This window comes from Hypanus sabinus, chromosome 11 (genome assembly GCF_030144855.1).
Source record: "Hypanus sabinus isolate sHypSab1 chromosome 11, sHypSab1.hap1, whole genome shotgun sequence".
NCBI lineage: Eukaryota > Metazoa > Chordata > Chondrichthyes > Myliobatiformes > Dasyatidae > Hypanus > Hypanus sabinus.
In genome coordinates, this window is record NC_082716.1 from 9,426,028 (window position 1) to 9,445,846 (window position 19,819).

The following is a 19,819-nucleotide window of genomic DNA, read 5'->3' on the forward strand; positions in this document are numbered from 1 at the left end:
GCCCCCCTTCTTCAGTCCTGACGAAGGGTCTCGGCCCAAAACATTGACTGCTCCTTTCAATGGATGCTGCCCGACCTGCTGAGTTCATCCAGCTTGTTTGTACGGGCTGGTTTCACTCATATTCCAAACACAACAGATTAGGCTTGTCTTTAAAACCAGACTGTGCCTGCAAGGATTTCGTCTGGGTGCTCCAGTTTTCTCCCACATTCTGAAGACATACAGGTTAGGGTTAGTGAGTTGTGGGAATGTTATGTTGGCACTGGAAGCATGTTGACACTTTTGGCTAGCACAATCCTCACTGAACTGAATTGATGCAAATGACACATTTCACTGTTTCAACGTACTAAACCATTATTACCCCTCTACCATCAGGCTCATGAACCAAAGGGGATAACTTCTCTCAGAACGTTCCCACAACCCACGCACTCACATTCAAGGACTCTTCATATCATGCTCTCAATATTTATTGCTTATTTATTTACTTATTATTTCTTTCTATTTGCATAGTTTCTATAGATGTGTGGTCGAAAGTACATTGAATTGAATTCAACTGACTTCATATATATGAAAGGTGTCAGTAATAAAGAGTATAAATCTTTACATTACATCTCTGCCTAAATGTGCAACGTGCAATTTATAGTAATTTATAATTTAATATGGAAACACCAATGCCCTTGAATGGAAAATCCTACAAAAAGTAGTGGATACAGGTCAGTCTATCAAGAGTAAAGCTCCCCCCACCATCGAGCACATCTACATGGAGTGTTGTCACAGGAAAACAGTATCCATCATCAGGGTCCCCCACCCCCAAGGTTATGCTCTCTTCTTGTTGCTGCTATCAGGAAGAAGGTACAGGGACCTCAGGACTCACACTGCAAGGTTCAGGAACAGTTATTACCCCTCAAACATCAGACTCTTGAACCAAAGGGGATATCTTCACTCGCCCCATCACTGAACTGTTCCCACAACTAATGGACTCACTTTCAAAGACTTCTCATCTCATGTTCTCAATTTTTTAAAAATTATTATTATTGTTTCTTTTTTTTTTGAATTTGCACAGTAGCCTTCCGCATTGATTCTGTTGTGGTTATTAGTCTATAGATTTATTGCATATGCCCACAAGAAAATTAATCTCAGGGTTGTATATGGTGACATAAAAGTACTTCGATGATAAACTGACTTTCAACGTATGACAAAGAAAGCTTCTGATTTTCATTAAGTCAGTGGTTCCATTTAATATCAGAGAAAGCATACAGTATACAACCCGAAGTTCTTATCTTCGGGGACATGTACGAAACAGAAATAAAAACCCAAAGAATGACAGAAGAACTTTAGCACTCCAAAACCCCCTCCACCTCCCTCACACAAACAACAGCAAAGCCTCAACCCTGCCCTTCTTCCCGTCATGCCTCAGGAGGCCTAGTCACACCCCCGCTCCCAGAGCCGAGGAGAACCAAATGACCCAAAAATGAAATACCAAGCTCACAGCTGCAACGTGAAGGGAAGCTTAAATTTACAGTTCAAATAGCACGTTGCTTTGACTGGAGAAACACGAATTACCAACTTCAAGCCTGCAGAGTTCATGCAGAAGCACTTGCTCTTTTACTTGGTGCTTTTCTTTAAAATAATAATGGAGGTCACATATGGTCCAGCTAAAGCAGCTGACATGCATGACAGTTTCTGGATAAAGTAATCATATCACATTAAATAAATTCATAAATCAACAAAGCATTAAACACCATCATTTGCTGCTCGGGTGACTGGGATGTGTTTATTCTGGATGAATAACACATTGGAGCAGGAAACTGTCCCATTTCTCTTCTGAATCACCCTCCCAGTTCCATTTTCCTAACACTTCAAGTGAGCAATTTCAAGTTCCTGGTTGTCAATATCTCTGAGGATCTAACCTGGACCCAACGTATCAATGCAGCTACAAAAATTACACCCCAGTGGCTGTATTTCATTAGGAGTTTGAGGAGAATTGGAACGTCACCTAAAACACTCTTAAATTTTTACAGTTGTACTGTGGATAGCATTCTGACTGGCTGCATCACTGTCTGGTATGAGGTGGAGCAGCTGCACAGGATCGAACCAAGTTACAGAGAGTTGTAAACTCAGTCAGCTCCATAATGGGCACTAGCTGCCCCAGCACCCAGGACACCTTCAAGGAGCGACGCCCCAAAAAGGCAGCTCCATCATTAAGGACCCTCGTTACCCAGGTCATGCCTTGTTCTCATTGCTATCATCGGGAAGGAGATACAGAAGCCTGAAGGCACACACTCAATGAACCCATAAATACTGTGCTCATTATTTTATTACTTCCATTTTTGCAGTATATATTTAACTAACACACACACACACACTATAATTAATATATTTTTCCCTATTACCATTCTTGCATTGTACTGCTGCTGCTGCAAAGTCAGGTTTTATGATATACACTGGTGATATACCCGATTCTGATTTTGTTTGTCCATGCATCAAAACATAAAGCAAAACACATCACTTGCGTCAAAGACCAACACAGTCCGAGGATCGTTCCTGGGTCAGCCTGCAAATGTTGCCACGCTTCTGGTGCCAACATAGTATGCCCACAACTTACTACCCTTAACGTGTATGTCTTCGGAATATGGGAGGAACCCAGAGCAGCCGTTGGGCATCCTCACAGTCAGATGGAGAACACGCTACACCACCCCTTTACAGACAACGGCAGGAATTGAACCTTGATCGCTGTCAGTGTAAAGTCTGTTACTTGCTATGCTACTGTGCTGCCCTTAATTTACTTAGCTCATTTAAAAAAAAAGGTTTTCCTTCGAATGGATGCCAAGCATTAGGTACATGGTTGGGGGGTTGGGGGAGGGGGTAGTCGGTAAGGGAAAGGTTACAATGCCACAACTTATATTGTTTATACAGATCAAATCAATACACAGTGTATTGGGCTAGATGGTGGTTCCCAAGCTGGGGTCCAGGGACCACTTTCTTTTTTTTTTTAAACATTGTGTTGGTTTGGAACCCCTGAAGAACAATTTAAAACAATTGTAGGCCTCCGTTAGTCTCAAAAGACCATGGATTTGTGCCTTAGAAACGTTCCAGAGCGCAAGCCTGGGCAAGGTTTTTTTTTATATGGAAGACCGACAGTTGCCCAAGCTGCAAGTCTCCCCTCTCCACGCCACCGATGTCTGAGGGAAGGGCATTAGGATCCATACAGCCTGGCACTGGTGTCGCCGCAGAGTGATGTGTGGTTAAGCGCCTTGCTCAAGGCCACACACGCAGCCTCAGCCAAGGTTCGAACTAGCGACCTTCAGATCACTAGACGAACGCCTTAACCACTCGGCCACGCTCCAACACTGTAAAACAATAACAATGAGGGAATAAGCTACCAAGGAAAGTGCAGTCTAGGAAAACAAAGTGCAAGATCATAATGAGGTAGCTTTTCTTTCCAAGAGTCTGATGAAGCTGTCCTAGAGCCTGGTGGAACATGCTCTCTGAAGGGAGAGGGAAAAAGAGAGAACCCTCAAAGTGGATGGCATCTTGGATTATGTTGGCTGCTTTACTGAGGCAGATGATGAGTAGCTTAGGTAAGGTGGCTGCTAACATTTTTTCCCCAGGGTAGCGGTGTCTAAATCTAGAGGCACAGGCTTAATGTGAGAGCGGTCTGAGGGGTAAATGTTTCCACACACAGGGTGGTGAGCATATGGAATGAGTTTCCAAAGGAAGTATCGGAGGAGAGATACAATAGTATTCAGGTGTCAGGGTGGAGATACACCTCTACCAAAGGCACTCCTTCTCTCCACCAGCCTGCAGGTCACCCTTGGGCAAAGCGTGGCACCTGCCTAGTTCCCCGATCTGTGTCACGTGAGCCATGCGAGGAGGTGGTGGATGGTTGTACGAGCAGCAGGTGCACATCACAAGTCCTGGTTATTCAACCACTGACGCAAGGCAGACAATCTCTAAAGAATATTGACAATGGTTGGGTCACCCATCTTGTGAACACACTGCCCAGAAGAAGCCAATGGCAAACCACTTCTGTAAAAAAAGATTTGCCAAGAGCATCATGAGACTTGATCACCTATGTCATATGATACAGCACATGGCGATGATGATGATGGCAATAGTATTACTTAAGAAGCACTTAGATCAATATATGGAATAGCATGGCTTAGAGGAATATGGGCCGAACACAGGAAACTGGGACTAGCCTGGGCGTGGGGCATCGTGTTTGGCATGGACTGATTGGGCCGGAGCCTGTATCTGTGCTGTTTTAATCCATGAGTCTAAGATACAAAAGCTTGAGAACGTGTACCAGCAGGCTCAAGGAGACCTTTTATCCTGCTGTTGTAAAACTCTTGAACAAAGCTCTTGTATGATGAAAATTAATTCTTGATCGCACAAAATGCCTCATCATGCCCCTTGCACCTTATTGTCCACATTGCACCGCACATTTCTATACCTGTAACAAAAATTCTGCATTGTTATCGCTTTTCCCTTTGTACAACCTCAAAGTACTGATGTGAAATGGTGTACGGCTCCCTCCCCCTCACAGTGCTACCTCACTACAGATGACAAACTGAAACACAAGAATATCTGCAGATGCTGGAACACCAGAGCAACAGTCACAAAACGGTAGAGGCACTCAGCAGGTCAGGCAACATCGATGGAAGTGAACAGTCGATTTTCCGGCTGAGACCCTTCTTCAGGACTGAGAAGAAAGGGAGAAGATGCCAGAGTAAAAAGTTGGGGGGGTGGAAGAGGAGGAGGATAGCTAGGTGTTAAGTGAAGCCAGATGGGTGAGAAGGGTCATGGGCTTGAGAAGAAGGAATCTGATAAGATAGGAGAATGGATCATGGGAGAAAGGAAAGGAAGAGGAGACCCAGGGGCAAGTAATAGGCAAGTGAGAAGTAAAAGTTCAGAGTGGGGAACAGAGAAAGGTGGGGGAGGGGGAAGCAGGTGGTTTGTTTGGCGGAAAAAAAAATTGACATTCATTCCATCAGGTTGGAGGCTCCCAAGACAAATGCGAGGTGTTGCTCCTCCACCCTGAGGGTGGCCTCATGGTGGCACAAGAGAAGGCATTGGACTGACATACCAAAGTGGGAATGGGAATCGTAATTAAAATGTTTGGCCGCTGGGAAGTTCCACTTGTGGCAGATGGAGCGGAGGTGCTCAACGAAGTGTTTCCCCCAATTTACGACGGTTCTCAGGAACGTAGAGGAGACCAAATAGGGAGCATTCCACAGAATAGATGGCCCCAGCAGATTTGTAGGTGAAGTGTTGCCTCACCTGGAAGGACCCAGATTGGGGCCCCTGAATGGAGGAGGTGCTTGGGCAGGTGTAGCACCTGGGCCCCTTGCAGGGATAAGTACTGGGAGGGAGCTTATTTGAAAAGGATAAATGGACAAAGGAGTTGTGGAAAACCGAGGGGGGGGGTGGGGTGGAGATAAAGCTATGTTTGTGATCTGATCCCTTTGCAGATGGAGGATAATGTGTTGGATGCAGAGGTTGATGGGATGGTAGGTAAGGACAAGGGGAACGCTATCATTGTTAAGGTGGTGGGAAGATGAGGCAAACAAGCCTATTAAGTCTGTAGTAACCGAGATAATTATTCCTCCAAAAACCTTAAAATTGTGTCCCCTCGTACCAGCTCTTTCGGCCCTAGGGAAATGTCTCTGGATGTCCATTTGCTCTATGTGTTTTATCAATTTATACAACTCCATCCAACTTTGCTCCAGAGAGAGGAACATTTCCTTCCATGTGTTTATCTAATCTGCCTCAAACTCCACCAAGCAACCTTCTAACCGACCGTTCCCTGTGGAAAAAATGCACCCCTCAGGTCACCATTAAACAGCTTCTCTTCCACCCCCTCCCTGCCGAGATTAAAAGCACACCATTCTGAACGATGGACAAACACTGCAGTCTCAGACAACAGAATTCCCATCCAGATATGAATAAAGATCGGCTAGGATTTGGGGGTACCTCTCTCTCAGTGTCCATCACTTCGCTCGAGTGTCCCTCCTCTTTCCCTTTCATCCATGGTCTAATCTCACCTCACTTGCTGGCACAATGAATTAACCTTCAGGTTAAAGAGGCAACACCTCATATTGCATTCAACCTAATGGCATGAATTACTGATTTTTCTAATTCAGGTTTTTTCATCTCTTCTCCCCTTCCCTCTTTTCCAGCCCCCATTCTGGCTCCCCTCTTCCCATCTGCCTATCACCTTCCTCTTGTGCCTCTCCTCCTTCCCTTTCTCCTATGGCCCACTCCCTTCTCCTATCAGATTCCTTCTTCTGCAGCTTTTTACCTTTTCCACCTATCCCTCTCTTTTCAGATCCTGGGCATTTGTATTTCTATTTCATCCTGTGATGTAGCCAGTTAGGACATTCCGCATTGTGTATTAATAGAAGCTTGGCGAAGTTATAGGTGACAAGTCAGATTTATGCAAACTTCTAAGAAAGTAAAGTCTCTGTTTGTGATAGCATAAGAAGAAACCATGTCAGTGAAAGTATGAGGTGGCAAATATGTCACAAACTCTTTCCATTTAATATCATTCTCATCAGTGAAGGAGAGAATTGAGGATCACAGATCACCTTGTCAAAACGACAGCTTCTTGCTCTTCACCGTCGGATTTCTGAACCGACAATGAACCTTTTACACTACCTCACTGTTTTTCTCTCTCTTTTTTTTGCACTACTGTACTGATTTAATTTTTACATCTTTTTATTGCACTTCAGTTTTTTTAAATTATGTATTGCACTGTACTGCTGCCACAAAACAAGACATTTTACAACATATGTCAGTGATATTGAACCCGATTCTGATTCAGAAAGGTTGTTGCTCGATATTGTTGTAGAGTGGTGTAAGGCTTGAACCGTCTGCGTGGGAGGAGAGATTACCCACCGACACATCATTGACACTTGAGGAGCTGAAGCAGCAGGAACACTGAACTCAACCCAGTGCAGAGAAGCTGCTAGTCTCTCTCTCCTAATTTTATCACTTAGTAATAAACTATTTTATCAATATACATGAGTAAATGATATGGTGTTAATTGTATTAATCAGGGATAATTAACAGTGGTGTTTAGCCGGCATTGTGGCCTCTGAGGATTTGAACGCATGTTATGCACACAGTCTGCAGGCAGTTTGCTCATCCATTTCCATCAGGATTATTTTTCCTAATTCTGGAATCTAATCACAGTGGTGTGGCTGTAAAATCTAGATTTACTGAGACATTGAACTTGAGAGCACCACGGGGAGAACGTGCTGTATTTGTTTGAATTAAAAACTAGTTGGTTCTCCCACTCTTGACACAGAGTCAGAAAGTCAACGGCTGAAAACGCACGCGAGGCTGACTCATCCAGTGTGATGTTAAGGTTACTCGGCTGAGAACGGAAAGGTTCATGGTTCTGAATAATAATTGAAAAGAGTAAGGGGGGGGGGGAGCGGAGGGTCATAAACACAACAGATCCTGAAGATGCTGGAAACCCTGAGCAATATAGTAGCCACAGTAGTGGAGCAGCTAGCCCGACTATTACCGCCTTAGGCAATGGAGTTTGAAGTTCAATTCTGGCATCCTCTGTAAAGATGTTTGTGAGTCCTTCCCGTGCACATGTGGGTTCCCCCCCGCCAAGTCCAAAGACATACCAGTTAGTTGGTCATTGTGTGGTTTCCAATGAGGCTGGGTGGCTCACTGGGCCGGAAGACCGCCTCCTCACAGTATCTCTAAATAAATAGCACATGTCAAATGCCAGAGGAACTCAGCAAGCCAGGCAGCATCTATGGAGGGGAACAAACAGCCAATGTCTCAGGCCAAGACCTTTCAGCAGGACTGGAAAGGAGGAAAAAAACCCAGAATAGAAGGTGAGGTGGGGAGTGAGGGGAAGGCGTGATAGGCGAGACCAGGTGAGGGGGAAGGTGGGTTGATGGGGGAGTCAGATTAAGTGAGAAGCAGGGAGGTGATAGGTGGAAATTAGGTGACACTTCACATGCGAGTCTGTTGGGCTCATCTAACGTATCCGTTGAGACCTAATGTAGATTGGATGACTGCTTTATCGAGCACATTTGCTCCATTTGCCACAAAAGGCCACCCATTTTAACTTGACTTCCCATTCCCATTCAACCTGTTGGTCCAAGACCACCTCTGCTGCCACAATGAGACCACATTCAGAATTGGAGGAGCAAAACCTCGTATTCAGTCTGGTAGAATGCGTTTGTTCACTTCTTATAATTTCTCTCCCTTCTCTTTTACCATTCCCCAATCTGGTTTCTCTCTTACCCCTTCGCTTCTCCTCACCTGCCCATCACCTCCCTCTGGTGCCCCTCCTACTTCCCTTTCTCCCATGATCCACTCTCCCCTCCTATTAGATTCCTTCTTCTTCAGCCCTTTATCCATTCCACGAATCATCTTCCAGCATCTTACTCCATCACCTTCCCCGCTAACCATCCACCTGCCTCCTCATCTGCTCCCAACTATCGCCTAGGCAAGAAAATCTGCAGATGCTGGAAATCCAAAGCAACACATACAAAATGCTGGAGGAACTCAACAGGTCAGTCAGCAAACAGTCAACGTATTGGGTCAAGACTCTTCAAAAGGACTGGAAAAAGAGATGAGGTTAGATCAAGAGATGGGGGAGGAGGGGAGGAAGAAGTAGAAGGTGGTAGGCGATAGCTAAAACTGGGAGGGGGTAAGGGTAAAAAAAAAAGGGCTGGGAAGTTGATAGATGAAAGAGGTAAAGAGAGGTAAAGGGCTGAAGAAAGGGGAATCTGATAGGAGAGGGTAGAGGACCATGGAAGAAAGGGAAGGGGGAAGAGCACCAGAGGGAGGTGATGAGGTGAGAGTTGGAAATGTGAATGGGAATGAAGGGGGCCTTCTACCCGCTCCTATCAGATTCCCCTTTCACTAGCTCTTTCTGGCTTCTTCCCCCTTCTTTTCCAGTCCAGATGCTACCTGGCCTGCTGTTGCTCCATTTTGTGTGTGATGCTCAACATTTCCTGCATCTGAAAAATCTCTTGTAGTTGTTGGAAACAAAAGATAAAAGGTAATCAAAACAGTCATAGGTCAGAATAGATACCAGACCATTGGGAAATGATGCTGGAGAGGTCGTACGTGGGGACAAGGAAATGGTGGATGAACTGAAGTAGTATTTGGCATCAGTCTTCACTATGGAAGACACTAGCAGGACACCAGAAACGACAGAATCTGAAGATGCTGGAAATCAACACAACACACACACAAAATGCTGGAGGAATTCAGCAGCATCAATAGGAAAAAAGTGCAGTTGACATTTCAGGCCGAGACCCTTTGACAGAACTGGAGAAAAAAAATATTCCAGAAGTTTGAGAGTGTCAGGGGGCAAAACTGTTTGGAGTTGTTATTACTCGGGAGAAGGTTCTTGGGAAACTGAAAGGTCTGAAGGTAGATATGTCCCCTGTACCAGATGGTGTACGCCCCAGGATTCTGAAAGAGGAGGCATGATGGCCTAAGCCCTGCATTGAGTACGCCACCTAATGAAGCCCAGTGTGCCATTTGCTTTGTTCGCCACCCTGCCCACTTGTGTCACTAAGCGTCCACACTGCCAAATACACTAACCCAACTTGCTTGAATTAGGCCAATCAACCTCTCTTCCTTTTGACATGCAATACAAGCTTTGCACTGTACAGTACCTGTGACAATGAAAAACAAAATTCCAATTCCAAAGAATGATGTAGGTACAATGAAGACACAAAATGCTGGAAGAATGCCCTGCCAAATGGTCTCTGCACAAAATGTCGACAATACTCTTTTTTTTTTTCATAGCTGTTGCCTGGCCTGCTGAGTTCCTCCAGCATTTTGTGTGTGTTGCTTAGACTTCCAGCATCTGCAGATTTTCTCTTGTTTGTGAAGTGCTGGAAGAACTCAGTTTTGAAATGTTGACTGTTTATTCCTCTCCATAGATGCTGCCTGACCTGCTGAGTTCCTCCAACACATGTTCTTTTGCTCTGGGTTTCCAGCACCTGCAGAATCTCTTGTGCTTATGATCTGATGGCAGATGTTGTCCTCATGCAGTGCTCCTATAGATACTATCAATACTGGGAATGGATGCACCAGTGATGTAATGGGCTGAGTCTGCTATTCCCTGCAGCTCCTTACATTCCAGTGCACTTGAATTAGCATACCAGACCTTGATACAACCAGTCAGGATACTTTCACTTTGTTAGAATTTTTGATAACAAGCCAGACCTCTAACATCTTTAGAAAAATACTAGCACATCTTTTCCTATGATTGCATCTTCCTGCTGGAACCAGGACTAGATGAGCCAAAGGTCCTGTTCCGATGACTCAATGACAGATCATCTGATATGTTGAAGCCTAGGAACAAAAAGCTACTGACTTGTTCCACCGCCGATCCTTCAGTGTAGGCTGTCACAGTTTCAGCCTCCATCCCTTTCCTGAGTCAACAATCAGCTCTTTAACTTTACTATCCATTCCAACTTTAGAGCCAATGAAGCATGTGATGGATACAGCACAGTCCATCACAGGAAAAAGCCCTTCCCACCAATAAGCATGGAGCACTGCCACAAGAAAGCAGCATCCATCATCAAGGACCCAGCATCCAGCCCAAGCTCTCTTCTCACTTCTACCATAGGGTAGTTGGTACAGAAGCCTTACATCCCAGACCAGCAGGTTCAGAAACAATTATTATCCTTCAACCATTAGGCTCCTGAACCAATGTTGGTAACTTAACTTACCTCAATATTGAACTGATTCTATAACCTACAGACTCACTTTCAAGAACTCTACAACTCATAGTCTCAGCATTATTTAATTTTTCTTAGCACCGTTTGTCTTGCATATTGGCTATTTGTCAGTTTTTGTTTATGTAATTTATGTGGTTAAGAAGGCATACGGTGTATTGGACTTCATCAATCATGGAACTGAATTTAGGAGCTGAGAGGTAATGTTGCAGCTATATAGGACCCTGGTCAGACCCTACTTGGAGTACTGTGCTCAGTTCTGGTCGCCTCACTACAGGAAGGATGTGGAAGCCATAGAAAGAATGCAGAGGAGATTTACAAGGATGTTGTCTGGATTGGGGAGCATGCCTTATGAGAATAGGTTGAGTGAACTCGACCTTTACTCCTTGGAGCGAAGGAGGATGAGAGGTGACCTGATAGAGGTGTGAAAGATGAAGAGAGCATTGATCGTGTGGATAGTCAGAGGCTTTTTCCCAGGGCTGAAGTGGTTGCCACAAGAGGACACAGGTTTAAGGTACATGGGAGTAGGGTAAGATTTTTACTCAGAGTGGTGAGTGCGTGGAATGGGCTGCCGGCGGCGGTGGTGGAGGCAGGTACAATAGGGTCTTTTAAGAGACTTTTAGATAGATACATAGAACTTAGAAAAATAGAAGGCTATAGGTAAGCCTAGTAATTTCTAAGTTAGGGACATGTTCGGCACAACTTTGTGGGCCAAAGGGCCTGTACTGTGCTGTAGGTTTTCTGTGTTTCTATGTAATTTTTTTTTTTGTAAATTCTATTGTAAGTTTTACTTCCCCCGTAAATGCCTGCACAAACGTATCTCTGATAATATAACCTTAATAAAACATTTACTTTGACCGGATATTCAAGGTTATAAATGCAAATTGTTCTTTAGAGAAATCTAAGACAAAACAGTTTCAAAGGAGCAAGAGCAATTACTGATCTCCTTCCAGTGCAGGAGGTTCCATCATTTTTTATTCCGTAGACCCCTACCATTACCCAAGGGATCCATGAACCCCAGGTTTAGAACTCCTGTTCTAGTGAAGGATCCTCCCACAGTTAACTGACCTATCGGCACTTGTCGCACAGCGTCCCATGATTGTCGAGTCCAGTGCTCGAAGCTTGGAGACCTCATCCTCACTCGTCATCAATTGGCGAGTCCTGGGTCGATTGAAGGTTGTTCAGAAGTCTGGAAGGCCCAAAGGTACACCAGAAATCTAGAAATCAAGGTCTGATGTGAAGCTCTGAGAGTCTGCTGGGGAAGTCCAAGGCCCAATATCTTCAAATCCAATCTATACAACATCAATGCCTTTGATCAGAAAATCTAGAAAAGGTCATGGATACAGCCCAGTACATCTCAGGTAAAGCCCTCCCAACCACTGAGCACATTTACATGAAATGCTGTTGTAGGAAAGCAGCATCCATCATCAGGGATCGCCACCAGCCAGGTCATGCTCTCTTCTTGCTGCTGCCATCTGGTAGAAGGTACAAGAGCCTCAGGACTCGCACTACCAGGTTCAGGAACAGTTACTACCCCTCAACCATCAGGCCCTTGAACAAAGGGGATAACTACACTCACTTGCTCCATCATTGAAATGATCCCACAACCAATGAACTCACTTTAAGGACTCTTTATCTCATGTACTCATTATTTATTGCTATTTATTGATATTTGCATTTGCACAGTTTGGTGTTTTCTACTCTCTGGTTGCTCTTTCATTGATCCTGTTATACCTTCTATTCCATAGATTTGCTGAGTATGCCCACAAAAAATGAATCCCCGGGTTGTATATGGTAACACATACTTTGCTAATAACAGTTACTTTGGACTACGAGTCCACCCCGGAGGTTGGAGACTAAAAATGGGGTTAGGGGATTGTGCCTGTGTGCCAGTGGGTGGAACGGAGGAACGGGGCATCTTTCATCGTTGTTGCTTTGTGACTTAGAATGCCGAGTTTTGCCGAACATGTTGGCGCCGGACTGTGTGACAACGCATGCGGGCTTCCCCCGCATTAACGCAAAAGGCGCATTACACTGTACGTTTCGAAGTACGTGTGATAAAGAAATCTCAGTCTGAACCAGCATCAGGGTGCAGAAGGTATCAGGATGCACGTTCTTTCAGAAGGAGTTGTCAGCAACATGCAGGAGAGGATGAGCAAGGAGATGAAAGCAAATACACCAGCAGGGAAACATAGAAACATAGAAAATAGGTGCAGGAGTAGGCCATTCAGCCCTTCGAGCCTGCACCACCATTCAGTATGATCATGGCTGATCATCGAACTCAGAACCCTGTACCTGCTTTCTCTCCATACCCCCGATCCCTTTAGCCACAAGGGCCATATTTAACTTACTCTTAAATATAGCCAATGAACCGGCCTCAACTGTTTCCTGTGGCAGAGAATTCATCAGATTCACCACTCTCCGTGTGAAGAAGTTTTTCCTCATCTCAGTCCTAAAAGGCTTCCCCTTTATCCTTAAACTGTGACCCCTTGTTCTGGACTTCCCCAACATCGGAAACAATCTTCCTGCATCTAGCCTGTCCAATCCCTTTAGAATTTTATACATTTCAATAAGATCCCCCCTCAATCTTCTAAATTCCAGTGAGTATAAGCCTAGTCGATCCAGTCTTTCTTCATATGAAAGTCCTGCTATCCCAGGAATCAATCTGGTGAACCTTCTTTGTACTCCCTCTATGGCAAGAATGTCTTTCCTCAGATTAGGGGACCAAAACTGCACACAATAGTAGAACTGCAGTAGAACCTCCCTGCTCCTGTACTCAAATCCTTTTGCTATGAATGCCAACATACCATTTGCCTTTTTCACCGCTTGCTGTACCTACATGCCCACCTTCAATGACTGGTGTACAATGACACCCAGGTCTCATTGCACCTCCCCTTTTCTTAATCAGCCACCGTTCAGATAATAACCTGTTTTCCTGCTCTTGCAACCAAAGTGGATAACCTCACATTTATCCACATTAAACTGCATCTGCCATGGATTTGCCCACTCACCTAACCTATCCAAGTCACCCTGCATCCTCTTAGCATCCTCCTCACAGCTAACACCGCCGCCCAGCTTCGTGTCATCCGCAAACTTGGAGATGCTGCATTTAATTCCCTCATCTAAATCATTAATATATACTGTAAACAACTGGGGTCCCAGCACTGAGCCTTGCAGCACCCCACTGCCATTCCGAAAAGGTCCCATTTACTTCCACTCTTTGCTTCCAACCGATTCTCTATCCACATCAATACCATACCCCCAATACCGTGTGCTTTAAGTTTGCACACTAATCTCCTGTGTGGGACCTTGTCAAAAGCCTTTTGAAAATCTAAATATACCACATCCACTGACTCTCCCCTATCCATTCTACTAGTTACATCTTCAAAAAATTCTATAAGATTCATCAGACATGATTTTCCTTTCACAAATCCATGCTGACTTTGTCTGATGATTTCACCTCTTTCCAAATGTGCTGTTATCTCATCTTTGATAACCTAGCATTTTCCCCACCACCGATGTCAGTAACTGGTCTATAATTCCCCAGTTTCTCTCTCCCTCCTTTTTTAAAAAGTGGGGTTACATTAGCCACCCTCCATCCTCAGGAACTAATCCAGAATCTAAGGAGTTTTGAAGAATTATCACTAATGCATCCACTATTTTTTGGGCTACTTCCTTAAGCACTCTGGGATGCAGATCATCTGGCCCTGGGGATTTATCTGCCTTTAATACCCTTCAATTTACCTAACACCACTTCCCTACTAGCATGTATTTCCCTCAGTTCCTCCCTCTCACTAGATCATCGAGAGGTGATCGTGTGAATTTGTGAAAAATGATACTTGCACTAATTATATTCAGCAGTTCCCCACCAGCTGGGGAATGGTGACAGGAGTTTGCTGATGACGTTCGTGGGAACAGAGATCTCAGAACAATCTACCAAGGTCAGGAGGTCATCTCTTCTGGCCTTAAAGCTGACCAATCCTCCGTCACCACAGGCTTAAAGGAAAGAAATGGTACAAACTCCGCTCCCGAAACAGCTTGTCACTCTCGCTGCCCAGAAGCCTCTGGAGTGCAGCCTCAGCAGATTTCACACACGATATTGCAGAACACAGCAATATGGTAATGACACCATTTGAGACAGTGACTTTTTTTTAAAACAGTCTCCGCAGACTCCACAGTGTCTGTAACACATTAAAGGCCATGTTTCCCAAAAATAATCTCCCCGAACAGACAACTGCAAATGGAGTTTAATTCATATAAATGCAAGGTCATACAGCACATATCATCATCTACTCCGTGCCGAAACCAGTTAAACTGTCATCCCCATCGATCTGCACCAGGCCCATAGCCCTCCAAACCCTTAATATCCATGTACCTATCCATGCTTCGCTTAAATGTTCAAATTGTGCTCGCATGCATCACTTTTGCTGGCAGTTTGCTCCACACTCTCACGAAAAAGAACCCCCTCGTTCCCCATAAACTTTTCACCTTTCATCCTTAGCCCATGACCTCTGGTTGCAGTCCCACCCAGCCTCTTCTTATTGTGACCAACAGGGAGGTGGGTACAGGATCCTGAAACCTGGCACTCAAAGTTTTAGGAACACCTTCATCCCCTCGGCCATCAGATTTCTGAATACAGTTGGCCATCTTTATCCACGGGGGATTGGCTCCAGGACCCCCCGCGGATACCAAAAAACGCAGATGCTTAAGTCCCTTATATAAAATAGCATGGTATTTGCATTTAATCTACGCACATCCTCCCGTATACTTTAAATCATCTCTTGATTACTTATAATACTTAACAATGTAAATGCTATGTAAATAGTTGTTATACTGCATTGTTTAGGGAATAATGACAAGAAAAAAGTGTCTGGGCATGTTCAGTACAGATGCAACCATCGTAGCTCTTCTGGGAACCCTGATGCTGCCTCAGCATCAGCCGATCCTGATTCTCCCGTGATCTTTAAGTTCTTGAGGCTGTAGCACTTTACATAGCTACCCAGCCATCCCTTACTAGCCTTAAACTCCTTCCTCGCACTCATAACGCAAGTAGTGAACGAAGACGCAAGCTGAACAATGCTCAATTTCCAGATTTTCCCGATCCGCAGTTGGTTGAATCCGTGCATGTGGAACCCGCAGACTGTAGATCACAAACACTACCTCACCATCCTACTTTTGCATTACTTGTTAATTTATTTATATTTTTAAAGTTTATAGTGGCTTTTTAGGACGCGGCATGATAAAATAGTGACTAGCACAACTCTTTACGGTACAGGTGAACCAGGTTCAATTCCCTTAACTGGCTGTAGGGAGTTTGTACGTTCCTCCCCGTGGGTTTCCTCCCACACGCCAAAAATGTACCAATTGGTAGGTCAGTTGGTGGTTACAAATTGCCCCATTATTGTAGGGCCTATTCCACACTGCATCTCAATAAATAAACACATAAAACATATTCCATGATGAATCAATGATAATAAACCCAATTCTGATTCTTAGCAATTTAGCACAGAACTACCATCAGGGAGGAGGAACAGGAGCTGCAGACCTTCAGGCAACATTTCAGGAACATCTTCTTCCCCTATGCCATCTGCCTTCTGGAGGTTATCAGGACTGGAGGAGGTTGGAATTTACTCTTCCAGGAGCAGAGGGGGCTGGAAAGGCGACCTTATTAAATACAGGGGCCCCACGGGAACAGTAGTGTGGTGGTTCGTGGAACGGTATTACAGCCCAGAGTGTTGGAGTTCACAGCTCAGTTCCTGCATCCTCTGTAAATAGCTTGCCATCCTCCCTGTGAACTGCGTGGGTTTACTCTGAGTGCTGCGATATCCGTCCGCAGTCCAAAGAGGTACCAGTTAATAGGTTAATTAGTGATTGTAAATTGTCCTGTGATTAGGCTAGGGTTAAACACGCGGGTTGCTGGGCAGTGTGGCTCATTTTGCCGGAAGAGTCTGTCCCATGCTGAAGCTCTAAATAAAATGAATGAATAAATTATACCCCTATAAAACCATTATCAGCATAGATAATATGAATGTGGGTCTGAACTGTCCATGAACACCACCTCATTATTCCTCTTTGGCACAATTTATGTAACTTAATCATTTTTCTCCTGCATTGCACTGTTGCCACAAAGCAACAAATTTCACGACATATGCCAGTGATAATAAACCGGATCCTCATTCTCAGCTGCCTGTCCCAGCAAGGTACGAGTGGGTAGGGAAATGATTTAGTTCTGTGTAGCTGCCCTTTTCCCCAGTGCAGGAGAGTCTAAAGCTAGAGGGCAGAGGCTTAAGATGAGAGGGAAAAGGTTTAAAGGGACCTACTGGAGACATGAGACAGTAGATTCTGGAATCTGGAGCAGCAGACAGCTAGAGGAATTCAGTGGGTGGAGCCACATCTATAAAGGGAAAGGAATTGCTGACCGATCAGGTCAAGACCCTGTATCAGGACCCGCTGAGTTCCTCCAGCTGATTGCTTGTTGCTGACTGAAAAATCGTTGCACACAGAGGGTGTCAAGTATCTGACAGGGGAAGTGATCGAGGGAGCCATGTGTACAACAGTAAAAGACTTCCTGGACAGTTCGAAAGATAGAAAGGAATATGAGCCAAACACAAGCAAAAGGGGCTCGCTCACTCAGGTAACGTCCTGCTTGATGGCGCAATAATATCAGCGCCAGACGCCCGAGTGAAGTTTCCCGAATTCAACTCCAAGTCGGGTTGAGCGTCGAGCTAGCAACTTGGCCTTGGAAAAACAGGAATAGCTTGCTACAGAAATCTCATCAGAAGAGGGTGCCCCGATAACTCCACTGCCCAGTTAAGGCCTATTTTCTTCTTCTACTCACTCAGGTAACTTAGCAGGGACAAATTGGGCAGATGGGTCTTGTTGCGCACTGTAAAACTATGATGTATACACTGTAGGCAAGGGAGAAAGTTTCGAGAGCTACACAGAATTACTCCATTTCCTTACCCATTTATGCCTTGCTGGGTCAAGCAAAGTAGAGCAATGACTCAACATCAAGTATGATGTTCTGTTAAGGGAAAATGCCTGTGCGTGAACTTGTTTAACATGAGGGGTGGGGGATGCACATGCAACCACCAAACAATCCATGACAGATCAGGGCCAGGGTCTAGTGCCATGGAGTACAAGATAACTGGGGATCCCTCACTGCTGTAATCTTCCTCCGCCTTCACTGCTGATGTGATGTGTCATCGTCTTCTGCCAGCCCCAGCATTGAGGTCCTGGTTGGATTGTCTTTGCCTGGAATATCCCCCTTGATCTTACCACCATGGGTGACCCTATCAGGAACTAAGCAAGCAGTAGAATACATTGCTCTCGCGATCTTAGGAACTCACAAGCCTCTCCACCTTGACAAAGTGACCATCCTCAAAGGGCTGGGACAGGCAGCTGAGGATCAGAATCAGGTTCATTATCACTGATATATGTCATGAAAGTTGTTGCTTTGTGGCAACAACACAGTGGAAGACAAAAAATGCAAAACAGTGCAGAAGAAAAATTGTGAAGTAGTGTTCATGGACCATTGAGAAGCCATATTGGCAGCCAGTCAGTGATCCTGGCTGTTGTGGCAGACAAAGCAGAGGTTCTCGGTGAAGCAGACACCTTTTCATCAACCTCAGTGAGTCCCAAAGCAGATTGGGGTCTGCTTTATGTTGAGCACCTTCACTCTGCCACAAGACCTAGGATCTCCAGGTGGCCACCTATTTCAACTTGACCTCCCATTCCCACACTAGTATGTTTGTTAACAGCCTCCACTGCTGCACAAAGAGGTCAAACTCAGGTTGCAGGATCAAAACCTCTTTCTGTTTCTATTATGTAATGTATTCATGTACATTTAACCCTGATGGGTTGCTGTCAGGTTTCCCTGTGTGCCACGTACTAAATTTAATGTGACAGGGCATTCTGGGTAGATGCCTTACAAGCAAGATAAAGAGCTGCATGTTTGTTCCTCGCCTCATGTGTGTTATTCACAGTCACAATCATAACAGTTTGTGTAGCCTCTAATCCAGGGGTTCCCAACCTTTATGCCGACAGCGAATCCCATTAAGCAAGAGGTTCATGGACCTCAGGTTGGAAACCCATGTGCTAATCTGTTGTTATGAACGTGGATTTCTCTAACTATAAGTAATGACTCCTCCCCCCTATATTCTCTAACTTTTTTTCTTTTCACTCTTTCTTTTCTTTCCACTCCCCAATTTGTCTCCTCTATTATCCCTTCTCTCCACCTCACCTGCCTTTGTTGCCCCTCCTCCTTCCCTTTCACTCATGGTCCACTCTCCTCCTATTAGATTTGTTTCTCTTCAGCCCTTTAACTCTTAGACCTATGCTTCCCAGATAATCATTTCATTCCCCTTCTCCCATCCGCTCATCTCCTCCCTCACCTGGTCTCACCTGTCATAAGGCAGCTTGTACTCCTTCCCCTATTTTCCTATTCTGGCTTCTTCCCTCCCCTCTTCCTTTCCAGTGCCAGCCCGAAATGCTGACTGTTTATTCAGCATTTTGTGTGTGTTACTCAGGGCAAGAAAGGAGTAGACTGTAGTAGGGAGGAACACAACTTATTTGAGGAATTGGGGACATGGTGAAGTTGCAGGGCTGATGATGGAGAAGCAAAACATAAGCACAAGAGATTCTGTAGATGCTGGAAATCTAGGGTAGCACACAAACTGATGGAGGAACTCAGCAGGTCAGGCAGTATCTATGGAGGGGACAAACAATTTAATTCCACTTCCCAGTTCATAGTCTCCTCCTGTGCCAAGGTCACTCGGGATAGATGAGCAACATCTTGTATTCCACCTGTGTACCCTCCAACCTGACAGCATGAATATCAATGACCCTTTCCAGTAAATAAATTCCCAAACCTTCCCCGCTTCCCCACTGAGCTTTCATCTCACCTGCTCTGAGTCCCCTCCTCCTCCCCTTTCTCCTATGGTCCACTCTCCTCTTCTATCAGATTCATTCTTCTCTAGCCATGGACTATTCTCACTCACATGGCCTCACCCAACACCTTCTAGCTAATCTCTTTCCTCTCATCCCATCTTTTATTCTGGCATCTTCCCCCCTTCCTTCTGAAGAAGGGACTA

At 44.9% G+C, this 19,819-nt stretch overlaps 1 protein-coding gene across 8 annotated transcripts in view; it reads right to left on the reverse strand.

The window, feature by feature from the left end:
• Positions 1-19,819, reverse strand: part of adgrl2a (adhesion G protein-coupled receptor L2a) — an 840,245-nt gene that overhangs the window by 757,987 nt on the left and 62,439 nt on the right. The window contains exon 1 of one of the 8 annotated variants that reach the window (XM_059983756.1): positions 11,796-11,869. The exons of the other annotated variants lie outside the window; for them this stretch is intronic. The gene's annotated coding sequence lies outside the window, so the exon portion shown is untranslated. Of the gene's footprint in view, positions 1-11,795; positions 11,870-19,819 lie in introns of those variants that run through there. 8 annotated transcript variants of the gene reach the window in all.